General features: G+C 45.2%; 1 protein-coding gene across 2 annotated transcripts in view; it reads left to right on the forward strand.

Annotated features, from left to right (window-relative positions):
* The first annotated feature begins 17,703 nt into the window (after positions 1 to 17,703).
* Positions 17,704 to 26,228, forward strand: part of spc25 (SPC25 component of NDC80 kinetochore complex) — a 30,487-nt gene continuing 21,962 nt past the window's right edge. For both annotated transcript variants that reach the window (XM_084314718.1, XM_084314719.1), the window contains exons 1-2: positions 17,704 to 17,782; positions 21,249 to 21,474. The gene's annotated coding sequence lies outside the window, so the exon portion shown is untranslated. The remainder of the gene's footprint in view (positions 17,783 to 21,248; positions 21,475 to 26,228) is intronic.

Here is a 26,228-nt window from a genome sequence, read left to right on the forward strand (position 1 = left end):
CTGGCATACCGTGCGGCAAAGGGAACAGCTCCCGCCTACCTCCGGTCAATGGTCTCTAACTACACACCCTCAAGACCCCTACGCTCTGCATCTTCTGGCCGCCTCAGACCCACTCCTACCCGAGCTCCCGGAGGGTCATCAAGGAGAAGCCGCCTATTCTCAGTCCTTGCCCCACAATGGTGGAATGTTAGGACAGCCGAAACCCGTCCAATCTTTCGCCGTCGACTAAAGACGCACTTCTTAAATCATTATCTGAAATGAAAGGGGGGGGGCGGGGGGGAATATATATATATATATATATATATCTAACGTAAGGTTATGTATATAACCAAGTTCTATGAATTATGGTGACGCTCAGCGTCAGTCTGCACGCACTTCACTTCGTGCACGCGCCCTGAATAAAAAATTCCACAATGTACCTTTACATCCCAACATTCGTCTGGCGACACCCCTATCCGCTTACCTTCATAAGCAGGTGTGTGGTCACCTACTCGCCTTCTTCCCAAACTTTCACCAGAAGGTGAGATCAAGGGCCGCAGTGGCGTCCTGACGCTGAGCGTCACCATAATTCATAGAACTTGGTTATATACATAACCTTACGTTCTATTTCATTATGGCTCCGCTCAGCGTCAGTCTGCACAAGAGGAGCTGAGCGGGAGCCAGAAGCTCGACAAATGTACCCCGCTGAGGCCCCCCACAACCATCAGACCGGGGAGGACCGAGCCCCCCGACCCTCCCTAATGGAGGATACCCTCCCTATTGGAGGACGGGAGGGAGACGGATCCGACCGTGCGAAGAGGAACTCAAGCAACTCAATGCACAGGGTGAGCAGATCGTGGCTTGACCCCACGACTACGCACACGCACAACCCACATGCCACCAGGGAACGAACGGAAGGAACAACCCTCGTTACTGCCCCCAAAATCACGGAGTCAAGAGCAAACTCAACCCCGTGGCAAGGCCATAGCAGCGGAGCGCAAAGGGACTGGATCTCCTGGAAAAAGGGGGCCCGGAGAGGTCAATGACGCCAGGCATCAAGACCCCACCAGGCGGTCACTTAGTGACACCGCCCCCCACATCGCCAGCGTATTCGGACAGGGCCCCTCCAAGAGCGGGCCCTTTCCCCCCAATAGTACACCGCCTGGCACACTGACTCTGCAACACAGGCAGTCAGCATGGCCGTAAAGCACTCAAAAAGGTTAACCAACGGAAGCAGGCAGCGCACCAGGGAAACCAGGCAGCAGGCTGTAGACCCGAGTCTGGAGCACTGCGGACGAGACAGGCGCCAAAGGGGTCAACTGAAAACAGCCCCCCCAGCGGAAGGGGCGTATGCTGGCATTGTTGCGCACCATGACAAAGCCTCCATAAAAAAAAAACCCACCCAGAGGGGTCGAGGCAGAGAAGGCTGACACGATTGGCAGACGTCATGAACGTGCAGGGGCACACTCAACCGGGTAACCCGGGAGTTGACTCTGCCCCAACACACCAGGGAATCAACCACCCTCTTGGTACCACATACGGTGGTTGATCCTATAAACCTCAAGAAAAAAGGGTTATCCCAGGCCTACGGTTTCAACAAAACATTACTTCGGACCGGGCCCGGCGGCTCGGGAAGCACACAGGGTTACCAGAGGAGGTCCAGAAGACCACCCCAACAGCCACCTCTTCGCCATGTGTGAGAGAGGAGCGAAAGAAAGGAGAACCAGCCCCTTATAATAGTGCCAGGTACAACATGTACCCAACAAAGGGTCTCCATAATGCCTAACCCCGTGACACCCGGGCCGACCCGGCATTTTTCCCCCTGAAAAAAGCACAAGTCCCTCAGGGTACCAGAACAGCAGATCTGCATCCCCGGCGGACAACGGGTTAACTGACCTGGACCAGCGCGACCAGAACCAGTCCCGTGCCCTAACCACGCCGACATGCCCACTCCAGAAGAGGGGGCAGGTATGCGTGTTGATCTAAAACATGAAAAGAGGGCGCCACCCAGACGGTCCTATTATACCACGCTCAGTGGCCCACCCCAAGGGCGTGAGACCCCTCTACCTATGTTCTGATTTATTCCGTTAACATCCCCCAGATATGAACGAGAATCCGTCGAGACCCAGTAACAGGCTCTCGGAAGAGGAAAAAATCCCCCATCTCAGTTTCCCTATAAAAACGCTGTTTTAATAACAAGCAACCAAGGCGTACTAGCCTCCCACATGATTCTTAACAGAAACACCCCGAGCCAGCACTATATATGCGTCGGGACCCAAAACATATCAATGGACAGTCTAACCAGACCCCACATTGATCCTTCAAGGCGCCTGGGAGAATGACAAGAAGGTTGTCATGCTTCATATTCTCCACTCTTTTTTATTAAAAAAGAAAGAAACACCGATTGACATGAATCCCACGTGACGCAGCCGAGGGTAAAAATTGTTTACATCTTTACATCCCGCCACCCTCACCACAGAGGAGAGACGGAACTCCTCAGAGAGACTTAGACCCACGTGAGCCGTAGATTGAAAAGTCACGGTAACATTGAGTCATGTGACCAACCGACTCAAGTTACACGTATATCGAGCGTTAGTAGAACAGTAAGTTCCTACGCTCTGCCCCGACAACTTGAACAACAACAGACCCTACATACGGGTCTAAACTCACGGAAGCCGTCGTCCAATAGAAACGTGCCTAGTGACGTTTGCTATGACGGGGGGAAACCCAAGACTCAATCGCCTGTGATAGGTGCGGAGTCTGGGAAACCCTTCCCCCCCCCCCTCTCCTTGCCAAGCCGCCTAACAGCTTGGCCCTGACCGAATGAAAAGAGATTCCAATAACCCCCTGACCAATCAGAAGAGGGAAGGAGGGGTTTATCCGGTACCCCTCACAAGCCCAACCCTTGCATACGACAACAACAATAGCCATATGATACCTTCAGTAGCAATGCTAATGAATAGCGCAAGCTAATTCAATGCACTCTAACCACAGACACATCTGTGAACAGGGTTTATAGCAAGACCAAGTTGTTTGTGTGTGAACCCGACACCCGTATCTATGTTGTAAGACACAGAAAATCTGATAGAGAGAGAGAGCGGCTGAGCCGCGATACGTTTTCATACGAGCATTACTGCAAACCAACACAATAGTGTTGCAGCTCAATATCACTGTTTAAGAAACAGAGCACACAACTAACCTCTACCTTTATGTGAAGATTCAGGTCGAGGCAGAAAAAACCCTTTTTCAACCGAGTGTAGGCTGCAGGCCTTGCTTAAGCTCTAACATGAAAGTAACGTCTAGCCCTCCTATCAAACCCATACTAGTGAAAGATTCACACGTTGCATCCCCATCATATGTTTGGTGAATAAACACACAGTTTGTTAACAAAAAATACAGTCCCCCTTTAGGAGGGACTCTTTATTTTCCAACAAAATCATAGAGGGGCCGGGAAGGGAACAGGGGGGGACCACAGAGGGAAAAAGTCAACAACTTAGCGACGCCTGCCACGAGCCGCTCGGGGCTTTCCACCCCGTGGAGCCCCGAAGGGACGGTAAACGATCGGCGGCTGGTCTCGACGATCCCTACCGTCACCTCCGGGCGTAGATGGGCCGGCTGCAGTGGCGGAGGCGCCCTCTCTCCTCCTGGCCTTCTTCGCCGAAGGTCCAGCAGTGGCGGTGGTAGCAGCGGCGGCCATGGCGGAGGAACCTCGACAACGCGGCGGCCGTCTGGCAACATCGGGCGGGGGGAAATGAGGCTGGAGCACGGAGCGCTCCTCCTGCATCTCCCTGCAGGTTGAGGTCATCAGCTGCAGTGCCGACCCGAATAGTCCAGCCTCGGAGAGGGGTGCCGTCAGAAGTGGAGTCCTCTTCTTCTCCGGCACACGCGCCTGCTCCAGCCAAAGGTGGTGCTGGATCAGAGTGGCCAGGGTGCGCACTTTCCCAGCGGCTATAGCCTGCGGCTGAATCAGATGCAGGATGGCTCCTGCCGACTGGGCGAGCTGATCATGCTGTAAATCAGTCAGATCCGTGCCGCCCGTCAATATCCCGGACATGAATCTCGCCAGCTGCGCGATGTTGGAAGTGGCAGCTAGAGATTGTGTCCCGGAGATAAATGACTGGTCGCTCCAAAACGCCAACCGCCTCGCCGATTTCCCTTGGGGAACCGGCTTCCGTAACGGCTCCCACACCACCTCAGGACAAAGGAGCGCCGCCATCGGCCTATCAAGCCGTGGCACGCCCTCCTTCATGCCGTCTACCAAACCCACCACCCGCGTGACTTGCACGTAGGCAGGAGTAAGATGTGGGAGACCACCTGGCCCTGACGGACGTAGGCCGCCATCGAGGGGAAAAATGGGTAGAAAACGTCCACCCCTCTCACCGGGCGACGTTGCCATAGATGACCTATGAGATCGTCAGGGACAGGAACAGGCAGTGGCTGCGGCAGCGGCACGCCGTTTGCGACTGCCGCCGCCGCCATGAGCTCAAGGAACAAAGCACGCAGTTCCCCCTGCATACTTTCCTCCTCCGAGCCCGCGTCCCTCACATACAGCAGACTACTGGTTAAGGAGCCACATTCTCACTAGGATTCGCCTGTTTGAATCCAGCTCCCGGCGTTGCTATCAGCTTGGCTGTCCTCTCGCACTGATACAATTGGCTGTATCAGGGGGTGGGAAGCTGAAGGGTGGGTCCTGGGCATTGTGGACAGCGACCCCTACAGTTCGGTCGGGGCGCCTGCTCAGCGAGGGTTGGATCTGAGGAGAGATAGTGTGGCCTCCCACACGCTACACTCTCCCCGGTGAGAACCTGCGCGGCCAGGTTGGCCTGCCCCAGGCTGCACATGCGTCGGAGGAAAGCATGTGACAGTCTCCGGTCTCCCGGACCAACAGTAGGGGAAAGTATGCAACAACCAGGAAGGGTGGGATGGGAGAAAAATCGGGAAAAAGGAGGGGAATAAAGATAATAAAAAAAAAAAAAAAAAGGAGCCACATTCTGATGTGGCTGATAGCAGGGCATCCCGCCGCCGAGTCGGAGGTTCTAACCCAACATCTGCGGACGAGGAAGCCCAAGGAGACATCTCACCCCCCTCCAGTGTTACCTGGACAGGCGGGGGACATGTCTCCACCGGGCCTTCAAACAAGAACCCGTCCGCCTCTATCATGTAGTCCTCTGTTTCCATCGGGCATGTAGAGACAGACGCATCCTCATCCGGCTCCAGCAACTCACCAAAACCAGGCCGTTCGCGTCTGCAAGCCACCATCTTGCGACGGGAGCGAGCTGACGCAAAAAGTTTGCGTCTCAAATCCCCCTCAACCAAAGGCGCCGGCCGCCCAACAACGGACGACTCCCCGGAAGCGGAGGAACCAGAGCCGGAACCAGGCCATCGCACAGGAGACGGCACTGGCGCACCAGCTCCTTGGAGAGGCAAACTACCCATCGGACGCCTACCGGGCGTGGCCGCCGACCACGAGAGAGGCCTCAGCCCCGCTCCAGGACGCACGACAGAGGCGGCGATGGAGAACCGCTGGTGAAGAGCGCGACCCTCCGAAGTAGACATTATGACTTCGTTTTTTTCTTTTGAATATATGAGAGAAGAAAAAAACAAGAAAAAATGTAAACACGTCTCAACTTTCTTCAGCTAACAACCTCGTCATGTGTGGGATCTACCGAAGGCACTTCCTTGTGGTGAAAGTGAAGAAGGAGGCGAGTAGGTGACCACACACCTGCTTATGAAGGTAAGCGGATAGGGGTGTGGCCAGACGAATGTTGGGATGTAAAGGTACATTGTGGAATTTTTTATTCTGAGCGCCCTCCAACCGAACAAGGCCACTGGCCATGACAACATCAACCTCCAAATTCCTCAGAGACTCAGCAGCCGCCATCACCCCAGTCATCACACACATAATAAACCTCTCCATAAAACAGGGACACGTCCCCAAGGACATCAAAATAGCGAGAGTAACACCCCTGCACAAAAAGGGCAGCAAATTAGACCCAGGCAACTACCGCCCTGTTTCTATCCTTACATCCATCTCGAAAGTCATGGAAAAAATTGTATACGAACAGGTCGAAAAGTACCTTACGGATAAAAATCTAATCTACGAATTCCAATCTGGCTTCAGAACATCCCACTCCACTGACACATGCCTTCTCTATTTGAACGACCACATCAAGCAAGAGGTGGATGCGGGCAAATACTGCGGCATGGTCATGCTAGACCTACAAAAGGCCTTCGACACTGTCAATCACTCCATTCTGATTGACAAGCTAAAAGCAATTGGTTTTGATAGTTTATCAGTGAGCTGGATACAATCCTACCTGGAGGGGAGAGAACAGATGGTGGAGGTAAATGGTACCCTACCCCCCCCCCCCCTCACAGTGAACTGTGGTGTTCCACAAGGAAGCATACTAGGACCACTACTGTTCCTAATTTATGCAAATGACATGTCGTCAGCTTGTGACTGCAACTTGTTCCTGTTTGCGGACGACTCAGCCCTGCTGGTCTCTGACAAGAACAAGTTACAGGTTGAAAAAACCCTCAGCTCGGAACTAGGCAAAATCTGCATATGGCTCGCCGACAACAAACTATCATTACACATGGGCAAAACAGAGTCCATTCTCTTCGGTTCAAATAACAAACTCAGCAAAACCGACGGCTTCTCAGTTACAGTGGGTGACAATATTGTCACAAGGAAAGATGAAATTACCTACCTGGGTTCCATCCTAGAGGCTAATCTTTCCTGTGACAAAATGGCATCCAATGTAATAAAAAAAGTCAATCAACGAACTCGATTCTTGTACCGGATCTCCTCCCTGGTAAACAAGAATACCCTGAAGACTCTGGCAGGAGCACTCATTCAAGGGTACTACGACTATGCTTGCACCTCATGGTACCAAAGCACCTCAAAGGCACTAAAAACCAAATTACAAACATCTCAAAACAAACTAGTCAGACTACTGCTTGACCTGACTCCTAGAACCCACCTCACCCCTGCACACTTTGCCAACCTAGGATGGCTTAGAGTAGACGACAGAGTACAGCAACTTGCAATGGGCCTGGTCTACAAGATACACTACACGACCAAGGTACCCATGTACATGTCAAAATACTTTCCAAAGGTCAGTGAATACCACGATCACAACACCAGAGGGAGCTCCACAAATCATGTAAAACCCAGATTCGGCTCAAACAAGGGACTAAACACGTTTCGCAATTATGCCACAACAATGTGGAACGCCCTACCCAAAGCTGTAAAGGAATGTGAATCACTACCCACCTTCAAAAACACTCTCAAAGAACACCTACGGGAGACTGCAATTCAAAACTGGCCCCTACAAATGTCCTAACCCAGTTGTACAATAAAGACCAAGCATGGCTTTGTCAGTATTCCAATGTACAGCACCACCCAACCCCACCCCACCTACCCTACCTCCTCCAATGTACAGTTTCTATGTCAAATGTATGTCAGTATTCCAATGTACAGTGTCCCCCCCCCCCCACCTCCAATGTACAGCCCCACCCCACCTACCCAACCTCCCCCAATGCACAGTTTCTATGTCAAATGTATATACACTCTTTTTCTGGATTTTTTTAGTATCACAAACAGTACTGTATTTGAAAATCTGGTATGTCATAAATGTATAGATGTAGCAGTACTGTCTATCTGTATGTCGTGTGTGTCATATGATGAATTGAAAATGGGGGACCCTGATGAAAACAAGACGAAAGTCTTTCTCAGGTCTGCATCCTCTTAACAATTGTATGTATTGAGCTGTACTGTACTGTACCCATTCTGCAATCTGTTAATAAACTTTTCAATCAATCAATCAATCAATGCGCGTGCACGAAGTGAAGCGCGTGCAGACTGACGCTGAGCGGAGCCATAATGAAATAGAACCCTAACTAACCTTACTGTCATGCACTTCTCCTAATAAACTAACCCTTGTTACTCAGCTGATAGAGTTGTACCCTTCCTGATGACCTGTCGTCGAGAACTTGTAAGTCGCTTTGGATAAAAGCGTCAGCTAAATGACTAAATGTAAATGTGAAAGGGTTATCTGAGGACTCCTCTCTCTTCTCTGTTGGGGCACGGCTGGAACAGAGCAGCTCCTGTCCAGTCAGTGGAGTCTCAAAAATCTCAGAGATGGAACACCTGCTCCTCAGTTTGAACCCATGCAACGTGGCGGGGAGTCAAGAGAACACAGTGTTTAAGGCATTTTACAGGAAGCTATTTACAGGACAACTGTGTGGACATTAGATATTTCACAGGTCAGTGCTTTTATTCGTTAAATATTAGCCACCATGCAGGCTCTATATCAGACAGTGCTCTCATGCAAACCACTGGATCTTGTCAGCCCCCTTATGGTATTCTAATTCTCAGTGAATATAGCAACGCAATGGTTTGATTAAATAATGTAACTGGAAAGCACTATATATGTTACACTACTGGATATATTCTATATAGGGAGGGCTATGATGAAAACATCTCTATTACATTTCTATTTCTACATACTTAATCCTTTTTTTGTTCCAATGTTTTCAAACTACTTCATAACTACATGATTAGCAATCGGGACACATCGTCTAATTACAATCACCTAATAGAATAGGTGATTGATTGATTGGATTTATTCCTTTTAGTTACAGCTTGCTTCCTTTCTCGAGCTCCGGTGCTCACTTTGGCCACAGGGTGTCGCAAAGGCGCAACAAATGATAAACAAAGCTTTGCATTGTGGGAAACCATTTAAACGCATAGACAATAATTAATTCGAAATAGAGCTTGATATATTAGCTTTTTTAATGTATTTATTTACATCAAATAATAATAACGCCTGTAATGGCAGAATTTCTTCGGAGTTTCGTTTACCATTTCGTTTTCAGTGCGTGCAGCAAAAAGGTTTCAGACTTGTGTCCAATGGCTAATACAAATCTGTATCCACAGTTATGATGTACACTCACGGACTCCAGGATTACGTTTGAAGGTTCTTTACTTTCTTTGGGCAGTCACACAATATACAACATCATTCTTCAACAGGATATAGATCGAATTAGGATCGGTGGACTACGTTTTGGACTACGGTCAAAAAGTTATGTGCTTCCATACTGCATGGGCACTGTCTCACTACTAACTAGGCACTTCAAGTTCACTGCATATAAAGACTCTCGCACATGCGCAGTAACACATCTAACGTACATGTAATGTTAATTCTTAGAAATAATTCGCAACTAAACTATAAACATGGCTTATAGCATACCACAGCATTACAAGTTAAATTACTGCTCGTTTTCTAAATATATAAAATACAAATATATTCAAAATATAAACTTTCAAGGTTTGGCTCTTACATTACCGGCCTCTAATTGGAAGACAAGCAGGCTGGCAATTACTCAATAAACAAACTAGAGCCAACGTAAATTTCAAAAATAAAGCATTATCCTATATGCTAATCAAATTCTAGCGTGAATGTAATGAACGTACAAAGTATACGTAGATCAAAGTTCTTTTGTTTAACTGTCCTTCTCATAGATGAGACACAGCTTGTCGACAGGTCTTTCAAGGGTGTTCGTCTTCGTCTTGACCAGCACACGCCTCACAAGTCCGTTTGCATCGGGAATGATCTGAGCGACTCTTCCCAGCAACCATGAGCTCCGTGGCGCTGATTCATCCAAGATCATGACGACATCTCCAATTGACAGATTCTTCTTGATCTGGGTCCATCGCTGACGCTCTTGCAACTGGGGAATGAACTCACATCGCTTCCAGAATAAGTCGGCGAGATATTGTATCTGCTTCCATCTTCTGCGTGCGTATGAATCCTCCTTGCTGAACAGTCCAGGCGGCATGACTGGCTGCTTCTTCATCAGTAGTAAGTGGTTAGGGGTCAATGCTTCGAGGTCTGAAGGGTCGTCTGTTGTTGTTGTGAGTGGTCTGTCATTTAGTATGTATTCCACTTCACACAGCAATGTGTGTAGACACACTCATCACTGACTGTTTGTTCATTCAGCACAGATCTCATTACTTTCCTTACAGATCGGATCTGTCTCTCCCAGACTCCTCCAAAATGTGAGCCTGCAGGTGGGTTGAAAACCCATTTGATTCCTCTTTGCATCAGTGCATCTTGAATCTTTGCTTGATTCCACTGCTGAATCGACTCTCGCAGCTCACGCTCAGCGGCTACGAAATTTGTCCCATTGTCTGAGCGCATAATTGCTACTTGTCCTCTCCTGCACAGAAAACGACGGATTGCATTCACACACGAGTCAGTGTCAAGCGAGTGCCCTACTTCAAGGTGTAATGCTCGCGTAGTGAGACAGGTAAACAGGACGCCATATCTCTTCAGTGCTGCGGCCCTGCTTCACGTCAAACGGACCAAAATAATCCACCCCTACGTTAGTGAAAGGGGGCTTGTCAGGTTCTAGCCTGTCTGGAGGCAAGTTTGCCATCTTTTGTCCGAGGGTCTTGCCTTTGACTTTTCTGCAGACCACACATCTTGACAAGAACTTCCTCACCATTGAGTTCGCTGAGGGGATCCAATACCTTTGACACAAACGTGAGAGCATATAGTTTCTTCCACAGTGTCCGATTTTCTCATGAGTGTCTCTCAGAATCAGTGTAGTGACGTGCGAATCCTTTGGGATGATGACCGGATGCTTCACATGCTCCGGCATAGCAGATGCACAGAGACGGCCTCCGACCCTCAGAACTCCATCCTGGATCACTGGGTCAAGCTTTGTTAGATGACTGCTCTTCTTCACGTTGCTTCCTTTCTCCAGCATGAGTACTTCTTCAGGGAAATGCTGGGTTTGAGTGAATCTGATGATCTCCATCTCAGCTCTCGTTAGACATTCAACTGTCAAGGTGCCCACGTCTGGCATCATCTTGTTGTCGTTCTGGTTGTCATTTCTTGTTTGACGATCGGGATCTGTTTGTAGATCTGTCTTCTTCTTCCTACAGCGCTGTAGCAGCATATCCTTCAGTCGGAGAATCCAGGCGACGGCTCTTTTCAATCTGTACCAGCTGGAATAGTGGTTGATCAGCTTGTTCACAGCGTCTGTGTCTTCGACTGCGTGTGTAAGGTGTATGTGTCTCACCTCGCTGTCGTCCTCTTCGACCTTCATCTCGGCAGGTCTGTCCGGCCATTGACTCTCTGGTTCTCGAAGGAAAGCTGGACCATGAAACCAGCTAGGGCTCTCCATGAACTTGGTAGGTGTAATCCCCCTGGAAGCACAGTCGGAAGAGTTGATTGAGGTATTGACATACTTCCATTGGTGCGCCTTCGTTGCATCTCTGATGGTGGCGACACGGTTGGCAACGAAGGTCTTGAAACGCAGTGTTTCATTCTCTATATATCTCAACACGGTTGTGCTGTCAGTCCAGAATGTCGAGTCATGAAGGTCCATCTGGAGCTCTCGTCTCAACATCTTGTCAGTGTTCACGGCCACTACCGCTGCTGTCAATTCCATTCGTGGAATAGTAGTTTGCTTTGTTGGAGCAACACGGGCTCGTCCCATCATGAAGGCGCAGTGAACCTGTTCATTGCCGCTTGTCAGTCTGAGGTAGGAGACTGTCCCGTATCCATTTTCAGACGCGTCAGAAAAGTGATGAAGCTGTGCTTCTGCAACAGGTCCGAAGTCCACTGGTCTTACACATCTGGTCACACCCACTTCTGACAGTTGGTGAAGCTCTTGCAGCCATGTTGTCCATTTTTGGGCAAACTTGTTAGGGATTTCGTCGTCCCATGCAAGCCTTTCTTTGCACAGCTGCTGCATGAGCATCTTTGCAGGGAGGATTGCTGGGGCAAGGAAACCCAGAGGGTCGTAGATAGAGCTGGTTACTGAAAGGATTCCTCGTCTTGTGACGGGTCTGTCTTTAAGATTGATCCTGAACTTGAATGAGTCGGACTCGATGCACCACAACACTCCTAAGACCCTTTCCACAGGGAGAGCATCGTTGGTCAGATCCAGGTCTCTCAGTTCGTTTGTTCTTTCGTTGTCTGGGACAGACGCAAGCAGCCTGCGACTGTTACTTGTCCATTTGGTCAGGTGAAAACCTCCGTCGGCGCACAATGCGGTGAGGTCTGCTCGTAGGGCGATAGCTTGAGTTTCGTTGGAGACCGACTTTAGACAGTCGTCTACATAAAAGTTCTTGAGAACTGTGTCTACAGCCTCAGGTGGAGCCTTGCTCCTATTCTCTTGTGCTGTCCTCTGTAGAGCAAATGTGGCGCAGCTGGGTGAGGAGGTCGCACCGAAGAGGTGCACAACCATCTTGTACTCAGCGATGTCCTGGGTGATGTCTCCCTCGGGCCACCACAGGAAGCGCAAGAGATCGGTGTCTTCATCAGGCACGCGCACTTGGTAGTACATCTTTTCGATGTCAGCCATCATGGCGACCGGCTCCTGTCTGAAGCGAGTCAACACTCCGACCAGGGTGTTCGTTAGGTCTGGTCCTTGTAGAAGCTCACTGTTCAATGAGACTCCTTGGTAGCTGGCACCACAGTCAAACACCACACGAATCCTTTTCTTCTGTGGGTGGAAGACTCCATGATGGGGAAGGTACCATACTTTTCCATCCTGACGACTTAACAGTCTTGTTGGTACTTTCACTGCATATCCTGCATTAATCATGTCACACATGAAGCTGGTGTACTCTGCATGGAACTCAGGATTCCTCTTCAGCTTGGTCTTGAGGTTTAGTGCTCGCTGCATAGCAGCACTTCGATTGTTTGACATTTGGACACTCGCTCTCTTCAGCGGAAGATTTATGTAGTAATGTCCATCCACATAGCGTGCAGAGCCTGACACAAAGTCCATGAAACGATGGTCCTCTTGTGACATCTCTAACTTGTCATCACAGTTTCGTTCGGGAAAGTCATGGTTATATTGCTGGAGAAGAAGCCGTTCTATATCATCAGTCTCGACAGCAATTCTGTTCACTGCAGCACTTGATTGTTCACCGTCACGTGCTGTAGTGTCCGTTGGCTCTTCCAGTGGACCATTCAGAATCCACCCAAGAGCAGTTTTGACCGCATATGGTCCGTTTGCTTGGCTGTGGATCACTTTCCATGGCTCTAGCAGCTTGTGTTCTCTTGTTCCAATGAGAAGCTCCACTTCGGCGTTGATGCGTGGCAACCTGACTTCGTTGAGGTACGGCCATTTGTCAACATCCTTTTGTTGTGGAACGTTCTTCACGGAGACGGGGATGTTCCTCTGTGTGAACACCTTGGACAGTTCAATGAAGTTATTCTCCTCTAACCCACTAACTTCCAAGTCAGTGAGGATGTAACTCTCCACTCGCTTCTTTGCATTGATGGTGCTTAGCACTAGCTCCGTCTTTCTGCCTTGAATGTTCAATCGCTCTGCCAGTGTCTCTGTACAAAACGTTGCAGAGCTGCCTGGGTCCATGAATGCATAGACCTCCACAGCTTTGTTGCTTTTCTTGTTCTTTACTCTGACTGGCACTATGGCGAGCACGCAGTTGTCTCCGGCCCCAGTGCAGGCACTTAACACTTTGTTTTCCTCTGTACTGGCTTGGGAGGCGGGTTCATCTTCTTTTGAGGCAACTTCTGTTGTCTTCTCCTTTGCACCTTTGTCTTGCCTTGCAAAATGTAGCATGCTGGGATGCTTCATGGAACAGTGTTCACATGTCATTTTCTTTTTACACTCCTTGCTAAGGTGGCCTTTCACCAGGCAGCCGAAACAGAAGCAGTTCCTCTTCAGAAACTCCACTCTTTCCTTATGTGGTTTGTCTCTTAGCTTGCGACATTCTTCCAGGGTGTGACCTTTCTCACAGAACACACATGGCTTTGTAAAGGCACGGTTGAAGTATGTAGCATCCTTTGATTTTGATGATTCACCTTTTTCATCATCCACTTGTTTAGCACTGGTAGCGAAGCTGCTTCCCCTTTTAGCTTCTCTTTGATCTTTCTTTCCGTGCTGAGGTTTCTTTGTATCTTTCTTGTCCGCTGTTGCAGAGTCGAGATCTCCAAAGAGAGGGTCAGATGTGATCTTTGCTTGGCGATCTACGAAGCTCACCAGATCTGTAAACTTGGCTCGCCTCCGACGGCGTTCTTGAAGGTCATATGCATGAACTCTCCATCTCTCTCTCATCTTGAATGGCAGCTTAGCAACAACCGCCCTCATGGTCGTCGGATTGTCCATCTCTTCCATGTAATCGACATCTTCCATAGCGTTGCGACAGCTCACAAGAAACACTGAAAAAGCGCTGAGGGCTTTCCCATCCTCTGACTTTATCAACGGCCACTTGCAAGCCTTGTTGATCAAAGAGTCTGCGATCTTCAGCGGGTCTCCGTAACGTTCATGAAGCAGTCTCACTGCCTCTGCATATCCACGCACTGCAGTCATATGGTGGCAGCTCTTCATGAGGTCCTGTGGTTCCCCTCTTGTGTACTGCTCTAAGAAGTACAGTTTGTCAGCGCTGCTGTCGGCTCGTGCATCAATAGCATGATTGAAAGCTCTCATGAAGGATCTGAACTCTAATGGTTCTCCACTGAACACTGGCACGTCTCTTTGTGGCAAACGAGAGAGCTCCTGGTTCTTTGCGAGCATTTCAGCGAGGTCTGTCTGTCGCTGCATGAGCCGATACATTTCTCTAGCACTGTCCATTTGTTGCGGACTGTCATCGTGTAGTTGATGATCATCACATTGTTCTGTATCAGGTCTCAGATGAGTATGTTTTTGCTTGGAAGTACTTTTCACTGGAAAAGTGGAAATTTCTTTCTTTTGTGGCTTGGCGGGTTGGGAGCCACTCGTGCAGCCATACCCAGCTCCAGACTCCGATTTTACCTGGCGCAGCGTAGTCGACACGCGTTTGTTCCTGCTCACATTGCTCCGCTGTTCCTCACATTCCTGATACACTTTGATCTTTGCATTGGATACTGCTAGAGCTGTATTGATCTCTAACTGTTCCCATTCAGCTTTGAGCTTTGCTTCTTTTTTGTCTAATGCCTGCATTTATGTCAGGGCTGTCTTCTGTGCCATGAGGGCAGCTCTGGTTGCTTCTTCTTTAATGCGTGCTGAACTTGTAGTAGAAGCACCTGTGGCTGCATTAGACACACTGTCCTTACTTGTCACCTCATTGTTACATATTGCAGCCTGAATCCATTCTTGTATCTTTGTGATAAATTGTTCACATTTATCTGCTTTAGGCTGAAACCACAGGTCTTGATCAGCATTATTTTCTTCTTCATCACTGAGATATAACAGCACCAAGTGATTAACGTGTGTAAATTCTTGATAGAATGTGTCATACATTCTTATTTCCCTTTGCACAATAGTTATATCAGGGGCTTGTTCCTCTTCATTTGCCAGAAGACTTTCTATTTCGTTTGACTTTGCAGTTAATTGTCCTAGCTTGCATCTTCTGGCTTTTATAAGCCCAGTCAGCTTGTCCTCTAATCCCTTGGGTGTTAGCTCCCTCTTGCTGACATTCTGTGTAACTGCACCCTCTGGCTCAGGCTCCGTGAGTTTCGCTGCAGTTTCACCGTCGGCCATCTTTGTTGTTATTGATGAGAAGATACGTGAGAAGAGAACGGTAATGATTTAACTCTTTGAGTTATATTCTTCTTCAGGTGTCACATGAGACACTAGACACTTTTCTTTATTCAGTTGACATGCACAATGTTCTTATTTGTTTCGTTTTGCAACGTCGTCATCCAGTTTAGCTCAGCAAAGTAACGTTAGGTTCTAAAGCTGACGTCACGTCACAAGTCCACATGATGATCGTTGCTAGCTCCTGCTTTCGTCGTCAACGAGGGGCTTCTTTAACTAACTCTTCCAATAGCCCGTTTATTTTCTTGATAACGCTGTCAATAGCAATATTTCCTCTTGGTTAGACAACTTTTTGACTAATGTAATGGCAGAATTTCTTCAGAGTTTCGTTTACCATTTCGTTTTCAGTGCGTGCAGCAAAAAAGTTTCAGACTCGTGTCCAATGGCTAATACAAATCTGTATCCACAGTTATGATGTACACTCACGGACTCCAGGATTACGTTTGAAGGTTCTTTACTTTCTTTGGGCAGTCACACAATATACAACATCATTCTTCAACAGGATATAGATCGAATTAGGATCGGTGGACTACGTTTTGGACTACGGTCAAAAAGTTATGTGCTTCCATACTGCATGGGCACATGATCGAATAATGGACTATGTAAGATTATTATTATTATTACAGGGTATACCCTTCATCTCCATCACCATTCACCTCCATACTACCGTACAAGTGCATTGGTTTAGTGCACTTCCGGTTGCTACTGAGCGGACATGTTTGTGCGGACCTGTTCTCCCAAACTGGTAAGCAAATGACTTCATTTTTACGTTATTTTCATTTTTACGTTATTATTATTATTATTATTTTTTGTAAACATTGATCTTAACTGATCACTGTGACTTTATTGCTTTTATCGTTATATATGCCTATTTGTGTACAGCACTTTGAGCTACATGACATGTATGAAAGGTGCTTTATAAATACTTACTTACTTACTTACTTACTTACTTACTACTAACTAGGCACTTCAAGTTCACTGCATATAAAGACTCTCGCACATGCGCAGTAACACATCTAACGTACATGTAATGTTAATTCTTAGAAATAATTCGCAACTAAACTATAAACATGGCTTATAGCATACCACAGCATTACAAATTAAACTACTGCTCGTTTTCTAAATATATAAAATACAAATATATTCAAAATATAAACTTTCAAGGTTTGGCTCTAACAACGCCCAATATATTCTGTACATCTTTTGAAATGTTGTATCAGTTTCCATCCAAATGTTCATTATTTTATTATGAAGGTGACGACGACCGTACGACATTTCCGGTGTTTTGGGGGGTAGGATTTGAATTTTATTTAATTTCTTTTGTTTGTGTTTAGGTTTTATTTTTATTTTTTATTTGTATTAGATTTGAATAGGGTGGTGGTTTTAGGGTTAGGGCATTTTGTTTTTTTCTTTGTTCTGGGTTTGTTGGTTTTTCTTTATTGTTTTCTTTTCTTTGCCGGGTGGTTCTTACCTTATCCGCTCCAGTTGCTGGGTTGTACAGTAGGTGGCGGTATGCGCCTTTCTGTGATTGCGACCCGCCATTAACTCCAAAGAAGAAGAAGAAGGAGAAGAAGAAGAAGAAGACCGTACGACGTTTCCGGTGTTCTCAGTCCCCGCCCCCTCTGAACACGGACCGCGTATTTTGAGTAGGGTCGAGCTACAGCCTCGGAGCCTCGGTCCAGATTGGTACTTCCGCCCTGCCCTGATCCATCGCAAAGCGCTCCAGCGCTTGAATACGGCCGGGGGATCCGCTCTATACAATGCAGACCCACGGCTCTCGTATTATAATGAGCCCGCGAGGCGTGTTATTATTATTAGAGTTAATAATATTGTATATTGTTTACACTGCCTTTTTATTCTATTTTTACTTCTCCACTGTACTATAATTATGTGACCTGTACCTCTATGTCTTCTACTACCTGTACCTCCCCTCCCCCCGGCCCTCCCCATGCTGCTGATTTTATATTATTTTATGAATACAACATTTAATGTTCGCTAACGTAGAGAAACGTCAGACGTAATTCGAGATATGTCAGACGTACTTCGAGATACTTCCGTACTTTCCGCCAATCAGCGCATAGCCCTGTCACAGGACTAATAGTCCTGTGGCAGGGCGGAAGTACCAATCTGGACCGAGGCTCCGAGTCTGCAGCTGGACCCTATTGCGTATTTTCGAATATAAAAGAGGGCTTCACTATCACCGCTCCTCCCAGCGCCGGTATAAACAACGGACAAGGTAAGTAACGTTATAACTTTGACATGTAAATTAAACTGCATGTTATTCAAAATGTTTATTAAAAAACGTTAGTTTACTTGTTTCAACAACTTGCTCCGTGGTTCTTCTACTGTAAATGTCCTAACACAACCCCCTCCAATGTACAGTAAAAATGACCAAGTATGGTCTTGTCAATATTCCAATGTTGCTTTGTACAGTGTCCCCCACCCACCCCTCCAGGCCAACCAACCTCCCCCCCCCCACTCCTACCCCCCCCCCCCCTACCCAACCTCCTCCAATGTACAGTTTCTACGTCAAATGTATACTTCTTTTCTGGACTCTTTTCGTATCACAAACAGTACTGTATTTGCAAATCTGGTATGTCATGAATGTATAGATGTAGCAATACTGTCTATCTGTATCTATCTATCTATATATCTGTATGTCATATATGTTACGTTGAATTGAAAATGGGGGACCCTGATGTAAACCATGAAAGTCATTCTCTGGTCTGCATTCCCTTAACAATTGTATGTATTGAGCTGTACTGTACTGTACCCATTCTGCAATCTGTTAATAAAGTTTTCATTCATTCATTCATTCTAGCTCTAGGCCTGCTAACGTAAATTACGTTTAAACTTCAATCCGCTGTGGTTACGCTCAATGTGTTAGCTAGCAGCATTATTCAAGGCTGGTGTAAATAATGGTTGTATGTTTGTTTTATTGACAACTTTATTAACAGAATGGGTACAAGGGGATGCAGACCAGAGAAAGACGTTCGTCTTGTTTACATCAGGGTCCCCCATTTTCAATTAATCATAACATGTATCACATACATGACATACAGATAGACAGTACTGCTACATCTATACATTTATGACATACCAGATCTACAAATATACAGTACTGCTTAAGTCAAGTCAAGTCAGTTTTATTTGTATAGCACATTTCCAGGCAGCGGCAGCTGACACCAAAGTGCTTCACAAGCAAGTTGATAAAAACAAATTAGTGTGAGGCAAGGTATAAGATTAAAAGAGAGAAAAAAAAACACATAGCAAAGCAATGAAAGCAACAAAAACAAAACAATATGGTGCAAGATATAGGATTAAAAACATAATAAAGCAATGAAAGTAATAAAAACTGGTAGGACACAGTAAAACAAAGAGGATAGAGGGGCCAGGGGTCTAGTGGTGGTTAAGTGGGGGGGAAGGCCAAGGAGAACAGGTAGGTTTTCAAGAGTGATTTAAAAGCCTGTACGGTACGGTCTGGGCAGTCCGTACGCTGAGGGGGAGACTGTTCCACAGTCTAGGCGCTGCGGTGGAGAAAGCTCTGTCTCCCCTAGTCTTGAGCCTGGTTCTGGGCCTGGTTTATGTGTACAAAAGGAGTCTGAAAAGAGTATATACATTTGAGGGGTTATAGTAGTTATACATCTCACTGAAAATGGTGTAAATTATGAGCCATGTAGTTAACGTTAGTTAGTGTAGGCATGTATTTGATATTTAAATTGTTCTGGGTCTGGTTGACTGGTTGACCTTGTTTATGGGTTTATTCTATGGCATAAAAAACGAGCATACAAATTATAGCAGCAAGGTTAAAGGCAAATCAGTTTTTCATATTACAGGATCTAATATCCCAATAGGCCTCTCTGTTTATGGTTTGATTAAGTTTTAAAATGACATAAAAAAAACATATAAAACTAGCATAAAAAGATGGCAGCAAAGTAAGGCAAATCAGTTTTTCATATTAGGATCTAACACCTCTAAGTAAGAGGCCAGTTAGTATTTTTAAGATATTATTCAGATGCATGGAACTTCTTCCTCGTCTAACTTCAGCCTGTTTTCCAGCCACGCGCAACTTTCTTTTTGTATTTACTTTTTCTCCCATTTTCTATTTTTCTCCCATCCCAATTTCGTGTTTTATCCAATTCTCCCCCTCCCCTGTCTCGAACGTTGTTAGACCATGCCTCCCACTGATCGGCTGCAATGTGGACGAAGCCTTGCATCACGTGTCCCCTCCGGTACACGAGGAGGCAGCAGTCTCATCTTTTCACCTGCACAGCGTGATCTCTCAGCGGCGAGGAGTAACGCGTGGGAGGCTCACGCTGCCCCCCGTCGCTTCCTGATTCTGGTGCGCAGGCACACCAACCGACCTGTAGGAGTCGCTGTCCACAACGTCCGATTCCCACCCCCTAATACTGCCAATTGTGTTAGTATGAACGACCAGCCAAGCTGGTAGCAACGCCGAGAGCTGGGCACGAACCCAGCATCTCCTGCGTTAGTGGCGAGCGCCTTGCCCACTGCGCCACTTAGCCGCCAGCCACGTGCTACTTCATATAGATTGTAGGGGTGGGAATCACAAGAGGGCCTCACGATGCGATATTAACACGATACTTAAGTCACGATACGATGTTCAAAATATATCTCGATATGCTGAGTATTGCGATATTAATATTGCAATATATTGCGATTTGTTACCTTTTTTCAACTGCAAAGTAAAACTGTCAACATGCTTTATCTAATAAAATGAAGTTTTCAGTCTGTCCATCTCACTTCGATCATTTGTTGTATTGCAGCAAATGCGATTTTCTCAAGCAGACGGGATGTCAACTAGGGATGGGTACCTTTCACATTTGAACCGGTACCGGTACCTGTGAATCGATACCGGTACCCAACGGTACCTTTTTTTGGTACTTTAGTCTCAAGAAATGTAATTTACCTACCTCAGTCGTGAAAAAAAAAATCCAAACTTCAAATAACTACAATTTCAACAGTTTTCGGCTTGCCATTGCTCCGACTGCTTTGTTGTTGAATCAAGTCAAATCCTAGGTAAGCATATATTGTGCGTGTCAACGTTGACATGACATTTTTTTTTTTTCCCCTCCGGTATCTCACTTGATTCGATACTCGGTAGTACCGACGTGTTTCGGTTCGGTACCTCAAAAGTACCGAATTCGGTACCCATCCCTAATGTCAACGCTGTAATCTGTGTTGCATGTACCTGAAAAACTGCACTGTTTGTATTACAGTCATATTCCAATGTAACTGAATGCACGTGTGTGTGTGTGGACTACTGTACTATTACAGGTAGTGATGCACCGATGTGAAAATTGTGGCCGATACCGATAACCGATATTAATATTGCTGTTCTGGCCGATACCGATATTTACCGATGTCGATATCTCTGTATAGAAAACACTTTTTTATGATAATCAAATAAAGAGCTTTTTTTACTTTTGTAACTTATTTTCAGAAATTACTGATATTTTGAAACTATTTAAGGCCAAAACATGTAAAAAAAAAAAATATCGGCCGATATTATATCGGCGGCCGATATATCGTGCATCACTAATTACAGGTATTGAAATGAACAATGCAACTCCCCCCCCCCCCCCCCCCCCCCCCCCCCAAAAAAAATACAGATAATTTCCGATATCACATTTTAAGGCCGATAAATCGGACATCCCTAATTGTAATCTGTCTACTTTCAGATCGTCTCCCTGTAAAAGTCTTTTTTTGACTCTGAAGAGGAGAACCTCACCCTGCAGCAGCAGCAGCACACCATGGCTTCCATCGAAGATCCCAGTGTCGGCGAGTGGTTTAGCACCACCATGGAGGACATCCGCAACAAGATGATTTTCCCAGTCTTCGAGGAGGTGGCCGAGGGGGCCATGGGGCTGCAGCAGGACCAGAAGCACTTCCTCACGTCTTCTGTTGGTACGTTTTGTTTTTTTCTAAATGAAAGGGGCGACACGACAGTGGTTCAGGAATTAGAGAGCAGTCGTCTGGTAATTGTAAAGCTGCCTTTGGATAAGATCTTGTTATATAAATGCACCATTTATGATTAAATACAATTCAAAGATGGATGAGCAGTACTTAGTAGGGCTGGGCGATTCTTGCTCAAATGTGAATCACGATTTTTCTCTAAGAATTGAGATCACGATTATTGTTTTTTCAATAAAATCATTTATTGCACTCTTTCTTAACAGACAACATAACATGTATATCAAAGTGCTTGACTTAAACTTAAACATAACATATATGAAAGTGCTGGACTTAAGGGGAGACACTACAGGTGAATAGGGTAAAATAATTAACTAATAGATATCACAATGAAACTTCCCCAGTTGATTACTTATATTAAGACAAGACTGTTTTGTATTACAAGTTTTCTGAAATTGTATGTTTAAATATGCAAATGAGGCAGTATCTACTTAAATATGCACTAATTTGCATATAATTCCAGGACAGAAATCTGAACATTGGATAAAGCCATTTTCAAAATTATAGTTTAATTTTGTTGACATATTAGAGCCAAAGGTTATTACAGAGGGGATTTTGGATATCTCTTTTTATCACTCCATAAATCAGAAAATACTCCATTCAGTCAATTTTTATGGTAAAATTCCATATTTCGCCATGTTTTTAGGAATGAAATGTGATATAAATCAGGGTATGAATGCGATATCAACAAACCCTTCTGTAAATACCTTAAGAACATAGATATGAATAGAACTGGAAGGTTTGGTGTATGCGAGTGCTACTGCAGTGGAGATTTCTGGCTCAGAGTATGAGGAAAAACTCTTAAAACTCATTTTTGGGAAAACGCCTTCAAAGTTCTGTATTGTAAAATGCCATATTTTTTTTTTAAACAGATATTTACAAACACAAAACCTAATCAAACCATTAGTAATAGACAACCTAAATACATGCCTGATAACTGAATAATAATAATGATGTTATTGAACTGAACAGAACTACACAGGCTACAAACAGTGTAGTACAGTGTAGTACCCCCTAATAGGCAAAAAATATTTGAATAGATATCACTATGAAACTTTCCCAGTTTGTTATGTACATATAAACTAAGAAAAAATATATTGCAAGTTTTCTGAAATGTATGTTTATATATGCAAATGAGGCACTTCTCCATTAAATATGTGGACATTTATGGATGCAATAAGGCAAAATGAAGTAAAATAAACAACTAAATGTGTGTTATTGACGTTTTATTGTCACTAGTTTCATAGAAGACATGTTTAGGAAGCAAAATATAACAATCTCAAAATCAACAAAAAAAGTATATTTGCCTATTCACCTGCAGTGTCTCGCCTTAAACTTAAAAGTCTCTTGTAACATACAAAATAACTCATCAGAATCGTCATCATTTAAAAAAGTTAAGTAAAAAGTACAAAAATATATATATTTTAAAATTGTTTTAATAAAAAAATCTTCATAATTTAGAAATGAGATTGCATAGGTCTATGAATCGAGATCGTGATTTTATTTCAATTAATTGCCCAGCCCTAGTGCTTAGGCCTACTTCCATTACTCTTTGGTCTATGGTTACCTTCTGACTGCAGGCAAAGGCCGGATCTGTTTGAACAGTGTAAACGACACAAATCACATGGAATCTGATCTTTTCAGTTCAGATTTAGGCCACTTTCATAATGTGGTCCTAAATCGGATAAAGGTCTGATTTTCTTTTTTGCTATGCAACCTCAGTCTGAACAGTAATGCGACTTTTACATCACGTCTGGATTGACATTCATCACAATTCTGTGGCGGGAGTCACTCTGTGAATACAAACATGGAAGGCGGCTGTGACGGAGGTGGTCAGTGGAGGGACAGCGAGGTGTTTTACCTTGTAATTATTTGGGGTGATACTTCTGTACAAGCAAAACTTGAGGGGGTGTATCATAACCGCTCTGTGTTTCAAAGCATATTGTTAGAAGAAATGGCCCCTTCACCTCCTCCTCGCCCCCATTATCATCTGGGCCCCGTTCCCCGTACCTGGATAACTGAGTTAGCCGGATAACTTTCGGTCAAGCCTGACTTAAGCCGGACCTTTCTGTTCCCCGACGCGCGATTGTCCAAATCACCATGACAACAGATCAAAAAGTTTGAGCCTGGTCGGGAGCAGGGTTAAGTTCAGTTAGCCGGATGAACCATGGCCACGCCCCCGCAAAGGAGTGACAGCTCGTTTCCTGAAATGAATCTCACAGTCTAGAGATCCCATTTATACCATTCTGAATTACGTTTCTGTGCTTCGTTTTCCTAGAGGGGGCTTTTGAAATGTATAAATGTATAATAGAACTAAATGCTGATAATAAATCATATTGAGCCTATAGATTTACTTTGTCCTAAATAAAATAATGCACGTCATATACGGCGCTCGGAGTCGCGATACACGCTGCATGTGGTTATTTTAATAACGGCTCATTGCAAATGTGAATCCCGCGGGGATATTTTTAATGAATGAAACCTATCGGCCGTTTGGCTCTGATTAGTTTCATATATTAATCTCCGCTGTAGATTTGCTTAACGGAGCGCCGGATTTTGTTTCATTCAAGCATAAAATTGAAGTGTCTATGCGGGGATTGTGGTTTTTGTGTGATATTGTAACTGGGATTAAAATGTCTGATGAGATGCGCTGTTTGACGGGTTTGAGAAATTGAATGAGCCGTTGACGTCACATTAATGCATTTGAGAATAAAGAGATAAAACTTAATTTTTTGGTAAGAAAAATATTCTAAACACGGGTCTCTCGTCCATTAATGCATAAACAATGAGTATATCACGTCTGGCACAGTGGCGCAGCGGCTAGTGCTGAATCCTGGCAACCGGGCGACTGGTGTTCGAAACCCCGCCTTTCCAATATAATTTTTTTGGAATATAATATTAATGATTATACGCAAAAGTAGCCTAGTTTTAAGTTAAAATATTATAAATCTACATGCATTGAGGATGTCATTCTTTATATAGCTCTCAACGTGCACCAAATTGAATTATTCCTACATTGCAAAAAGAAGGAAAAGACTAGGATTCGAACCCCGGTCGTCTGCGTGAAAGTCAAAAGGACAAACCGTCACACCGCAGTACAGATACATAAAAAAATCCACCATACATCAATCAATGGATAAGAGAGCCGTATCCTTATTCTGAAACAGTTGAACTAATTATTTTCGCTAGCAAGATCTCATTTGATTATTCAATGCATAAACCTACTGCCAGCAGGAACGTTTAAAGAAATATAATCTGATTGATTGGGGTAATGAGGGATTTAAAATTAGCCTATAGATTATGCATTTAACTTGTCGGCAAGGCTATTGAGCCGCCTGCAATCTGTAAAACAATCAATCAATCAATGCCGTTAGAAGATCAGGATTTCTGCGATCTACACCTGCTGTCTTTTCAACTGAAGCGGCCGCGCGCACTTATCCAGAGTCTCAAGTCTGGCTCGAGTTAACGAGACTGAATCAGCGTTCCAGGAACAGGAAAATCCCGGCTTCAAACATCGGGTTAACTGAATCTGGATAATGGGACTCTTGATCGACTTAGTACGGGGAATAGGGCCCTGCTCACAAATGAGCCTCCACTGCACATCAACTTATAAATGAAACCATAAACTGACTTCTGTGCCTTCATTATTGTTCATAACTTCATATGCAGGAGCGTGACCAGTTCACACTGGGATCTGATCGTGGCCACATTTATAGTAGAGTAATGTGAACAGCCAAGCAAAATAATAATCAGATCTGAGCAAAAAAATATCGAAATTTGAACACTTAAGGCTTGCGATGTGAACATTGTTGTTGCTGCTGGTGGGAGGTTGTCAAGTCTTTCTTCCCACGAGTGACTCTTTCACCGCTTGTGCTCGGTATTCCGAGGGGCGGGACGCTCTTCAGGAAACTTTTCCTGGATTTAAGGCAGCCTTTTGTCTGTCACATGGCCGAAGAGAGGATGTCTTTGGTCAATAGACTGCTGTTGGGGCATAGCGCTGTGAGCTGGAGCAAGCCGGTCGTTTCGATACCTTTCACGTGTATGGGGCGCGAACGCTCTGGGCGGAGTTTTGTTTGCAAAATCGGTGGAATAAAGAATAAATAAAAATAGTATAGATTACTATAGTGTGGGTGGCAACCTGGCTTCGCCAGGTCACCCACACTAATAAATTCGATTTTTTTTCCAGATTTTTTTCTTTTTTCCCCGATATCGATTATTAAAATATATCGCCATAATTATCGTTATATCGCCCAACCCTAGTACAAACGTATTACACTATATGAGTTGATTAAGGTTATGGTTGGTGTAGGGTTATGGTTAGTTTAAGGTAACAGTGTGGTTAAGATGGAAAGTTGGGGTTAGTTTAAGCTAACAAGCTAACAAGGGGTGATCAAGCCTTCCAGGTGACAGCACCAAGGCTCTGGAATGCTCTCCCCCTGGACCTGCGAATTGCCCCCTCCGAGAACTCTTTTAAAAAAACAATTAAAAACACATTTGTTCAGACAGGCTTTTGGTCATGCATAGGCACTTTTTTCTTGTCCTCACTGTTCTATAGTTTTTGTTTTAATTAGTGACTCATGATTTTATCCAAATTCTTTTATTCTACTTTTTCTATCTGGTTTCACTGTTTTTAACTGCTGTTTGTTGTTGTTGTCATTTATTTCTGATTTTGTTTTTATTGTGTTTTT

This window comes from Notolepis coatsorum (assembly GCF_963971535.1).
Source record: "Notolepis coatsorum genome assembly, chromosome: 5".
Lineage (NCBI taxonomy): Eukaryota > Metazoa > Chordata > Actinopteri > Aulopiformes > Paralepididae > Notolepis > Notolepis coatsorum.